This window comes from Hyaena hyaena, unplaced genomic scaffold (assembly GCF_003009895.1).
Source record: "Hyaena hyaena isolate Hyena2069 unplaced genomic scaffold, ASM300989v1 scaffold_76, whole genome shotgun sequence".
Lineage (NCBI taxonomy): Eukaryota > Metazoa > Chordata > Mammalia > Carnivora > Hyaenidae > Hyaena > Hyaena hyaena.
This window is the reverse complement of record NW_024080709.1, coordinates 3,510,110-3,514,842: the sequence shown is the minus strand read 5'-3', so window position 1 is coordinate 3,514,842 and position 4,733 is coordinate 3,510,110. Positions and strand designations below refer to the sequence as shown.

At 46.0% G+C, this 4,733-nt stretch overlaps 1 long non-coding RNA gene across 1 annotated transcript; it reads left to right on the top strand.

Annotated features, from left to right (window-relative positions):
• Window positions 1–2,089: 2,089 nt before the first annotated feature.
• LOC120232733 lies at window positions 2,090–4,404 on the top strand. The gene is made up of 2 exons (XR_005528633.1): window positions 2,090–2,119; window positions 3,628–4,404. It is a non-coding gene; the product is annotated as an uncharacterized LOC120232733 (long non-coding RNA).
• Window positions 4,405–4,733: the final 329 nt, after the last annotated feature.

Sequence of the window (4,733 nt, the reverse complement as noted above, 5' to 3'; positions counted from 1 at the left end):
GTTATATGTTGTGTGAGCGGTTCCGTGAAAGCACGAACCCTGCAGATCTTTCATCAGGGCAGTAAAACACCAGAGTAAAGGCGGACTGTGAGCAATTTAACAGACTTATCCGGAAGGGAGACCTACCACTGTGTGTCCCGATTCCAGGTACCTGGCTCTGGGTCTGGCACATGGCTGGAATGAGCTGGGGCATTCACGGGTGGGCAGTTACTTTTGCAGCTGGTGTCTGTCCAGGACCTGCTTCCTGCAACTCTACTATCCCAGACTAAAAACTGTGATGTGCGTGACTCCTTAAGGATTACCTGATGCGTGTGAGCTATGTGACAAATACCGAAGTCTTAAAGTATATTTATACATTGAATCTTTCCTTTAAAAATAGTTATATTGAGGGGCGCCTGGGTGGGTCAGTCAGTTGAACGTCTAACTTTGACGTAGGTCATGATCTTGCGGTTTGTGAGTTCGAGCCCCGGGTTGGGGTCTCTGCTGTCAGCACTGAGTATGAATCCTATCCTCAGTCCCCATCTCTCTGCCTCTCCCCTGCTTTGCACTTTCTCTCTCTTAAAAATAAACATAAAAAAAAAAGCTTTATTGAGGGGCACCTGGCTGACCCAGTTGGAGCACGTGACTCTTGATTTCAGATCGTAAGTTTGAGCCCCATGTTGGGTCTAGAGATCACTTAGGAATAAAATCTTAAAAAAAAATTAAAATAGCTTTATTAAGGTATAGTTCACACAGGATACAATTCACCCATTTAAAGTAATTCTTTCTTCCTTCCTTCCTTCCTTCCTTCCTTCCTTCCTTCCTTCCTTTCTTTCTTTCTTTCTTTCTTTTTTTTTAACATTTATTTATTTTTGAGAGACAGAAAGAGACAGAGCACCAGCAAGAGAGGGGCAGAGAGAGAAGGAGACACAGAATCTGAAGCAGGCTCCAGGCTCTGAGCTGTCAGCACAGAGCCCGATGCAGGGGCTCGAACCCATGAACCACAAGATCATGACCTGAGCCGAAGTCCGAAGTCAGCTGCTTAACCAACTGAGTCACCCAGGCACCCCCGCCCCCCGCCATTTAAAGTAAATATTTCAATTTGGGGGGTATATTCAGAATTGGCCAACCATTCCCTCAATCGATTTTACAACATTTTCTTCATTCCCCAAAAGAACCCCAAACTTATTAGCAGTCACTCTGCGTTTCCTTCCCATACCTACTCCCCAGCCCCTGGCAATAACTGATTTACTTTCTGTCACCATGGGTTTGCCAATTCTGGACATTTCAGAGAAATGGAATTATACAATACATGGTCTTCGGTCACTGGCTTTTCAGACCTCCACATTCTGTTTATATGGCCCATCCACGTGGTAGCACACGTCAGTACTCATTCCTTTATATGGCTGAATACTATTCTGTTGTACGGATATACCACATTCTGTTTATCCACTCATTGGCTGATGAACATTTGGGTTATTTCCACTTTTAGGCTATGAGCAGAGAGTGGGTGTAGAGAGCAAAGCCGCTATGAATATTCATAGACAAGGTTTTGTGTGAACGAGTGTTTTCAGTTCTCTGGGGTCCATGTTTACAAATTGAACTGCTAGGTCATATGGTGGCTCTGTGTCTAACTTTTTGAGGAACTGCCAGCTGTCTTCCAAAGCAGCTGTGACACTTACCACTCTTACCAGTAGTGTATGAGGCTCCAGTTTCTCCATTTCCTCCCCAACCCTTGTTACTGTCTGTTCTGTGGTTGTGGTGATGGTCATTTGACTCTTTGCATGGCCATGCCGTGGATCTCAAGTGGTATCTCATCGTGGTTTTGATTTGCACTTCCGGATGTAACCCCGGTAACAATGTTGAGCATTTTTTCATGTGCTAGTTGGCCATTTGTATATTTTCCTTAGAGAAATGTCTATTCAGATCCTTTGCCTGTTTTGTCATTGGGTGCATTTAATCTTTTTTTTAATGTTTATTTATTGCCGGAGGCCGGCTCCGGAAGGTCCAGGGGTCCCCGAAGGATGTACGGTGTCGGCGAGAGAGTGAGAGAGCCCCGAGATTCTTTCTGATCACCAGGCAGGCATCTCTGTCCGGTCGGTTTTGGTGTCTTTATTTAAAGGTTCAACAACAATATGAGGTCATAGAAAAGGAATCTTACAATGAGAGGACTTTTGTGATATCAATTGCAGAATTATCCCAGTCATGGTGAATTTATGACCAAGGAAATAATAGGATGCTCTTAGTGAAAAACAGGATAACATATAGGTTAAATTGTATATAGATAAGCTAGGAGTCATTCTGTCTGGCTCTCAAGAGGATGAATGTTTCTGAATTGGTTTGTTTGTGGAAACTACCAAGGGGGCTCTATATGTATCAGTCTTTGCATCTGGGTTTATGTTTTAATTACTCTTATCTATCCCTCATCCCAGCTGCCAGTGTAAGGGAGGATATTTGTGGAATGTAGGCCTTGAGGAAGGGACTGCCATACCATCACCAGTTAGTAAGTTATGTTCTGCCCTTATTTGTACCTTAACTATAAATTAGGTTCTTCTGACATGGGACCAGACTCAATAGTAACTCTTGTGTTCTTAACCCCCTTTATTATCTAAGTCTTGGATCTGCAAGGCCCATAGGAAGAGCCTTTTGACAATGATCCATAGAGCTTTTATCTAAAATCTCTTTTGTAAAGGCAGGAATATGCTTTTCCTTATGAGGTATCTGTGTTCAGAATATGGGTCTGATATGGAATATTGTGAGGCCTGGTCAATACCAGCAGGCTCATTTCCAACATGAGCCAGTAGTAGCAGAAAGAGATACCAGTTTTCGTTTCTCATGGCAGGAGCTGTGCAAACACTGCCATTTCCTTGCTGTGACTGCCATCCAGAGAGGCCGGTGCGGCTCCTGGCAATTTATTTTTGGGAGTGACAGATTGTGAGCTGGGGAGGGGCAGAGAGTGAGGGAGACACAGAATGCAAAGCAGGCTGCAGGCTCCAAGATGTCAGCACAGAGCCCGATGTGGGGCACGAATCCACGAACCGTGAGATCATGACCTGAGCCAAGGTTGGATGCTTAACTGACTGAGCCACCCAGGCGCCCCTGGTGCATTTAATCTTGAATAGTCTCCACAACAATTACACACTGGAGCCGCTATACAATTACGTTCACAGTGGACACTCTGAAGTTGATGGCCTGGATTAGAATCCCAGCTTGGCCACTTCTTAGTACAGGACATTGACCATTCATCTGGACCTCAGTTTTACCCACAGACCCAAGGGGGATAGAAATGTTAGCTAGTTCATAGGGTTGTTGTAAGGATCACAAATGGCCAGGGTGCCTTCGTGGCCCAGTTGGCTAAGTGACACTTGATATCGGCTCAGGTCATGATCTCACAGTTGTGAGACTGAGCCCGCATCAGGGTCTGTGCTGGGTGCAGACTCTGCTTGAGATTCTCTCTCTCTCTTTCCCTCTACCCCTCCCCAACTTGTGCGGCATGCTCCTGCGTGCTCTCTCTCTCTCTCTCTCTCAAAAAAAAAAAAAAAAAAAAGCAGTGTGTGTCAAAGGTTTAGTAAGGACGCATATGTTACCTGTAATGGTAATGCCATAAACAGTTAACTAAGCTTTTTCTCCGTTATTATGTGCACACAGGTGATCTTATTTTATGTACGTGACAGTCTGGCAAGATAGGTGTCGTCGACTCTATTTTACAAGGGACGAAACTGAAGCTGCAGAGGGCGAAGGAATGTGTGCAGGGCTACATACTAAGTAAGATGCAGGGCATCCATGTGAGTGACTCCGGGGACCCTCTGAAAGTGCCAATCTTGGGAAAGTTTTCAGCCTGAATCGACATGTCTCTTGCGGCTTCTGCTATTCAAATGCAGCTGTAATTAAGCAAATGCCATCAGGAAAGAATCGGAGAAGAACCCAGTCGTGAAATCGGGAAATCGTCAACGGCTTATTCAGGCAGACAAAAGCCACAGCAACCCAGAGAAGAATGTGTTCATCTCGCTCCCCAGGCAGGCTTCTGAGTCATGGAATTTTTCACAAAGTCCTGGCTTGCCTTGTTCGGCAAAGGCGTCTCTGAGGACTTCACGGGGCTGCTTGGAAAAGCGAAAGCCCAGGGTCCAGCATTGCCCCCCTCTTCTGCAATCACTCCTTGCGATTTCTGTGTAGTTCCCCTTGGCGACATTGGGTGTCACCTCTGAGTCGTCTGAAGCCAATCATCCCAGGACATCGACAAAGTGCGTCGTTTTCCAAGAGTCTCTGGCTCTGCAAGACCCAGCTGGGAGGCGTCCATCGCCAGCACTCGAGCCCCCAAGTGAGCCTGGCTAATCTGGTTTTCATCTGAGGGCCTAACGCATTGTCCTGGACAAAGTCTCCCTGCAGCTGGATAAGCTTTGAGTTTGATAACTGGCTCCACAGTCATGACTTTGCCGCTGGATTTTCTTCCATTCACCCGGGGTGGGGGGTGTGGAGACAGTTTAGGTGAAGCCCCGGTAGCTCAGAACTCTTTGCTTCCAGATTTCTCAGCACTGTCCCTTCCCAGAAAAGTTCATCTGCTTTAACAGTGAGCAGCTTGGCGGCGGGAACTCTCTCCCTGCCTCCGTCTCTCCTTTCCTTTGCTCCTTCCATTCCATACATGTTTGCTGAATCTGTGTTATATGTCAGACGCTGGGGCAAAACAGCCAAGTTCTCTGTCTTCATGGAATGACATTCTAATTTCTTACTTATCTGTATGTTCTCAGCACCTAACA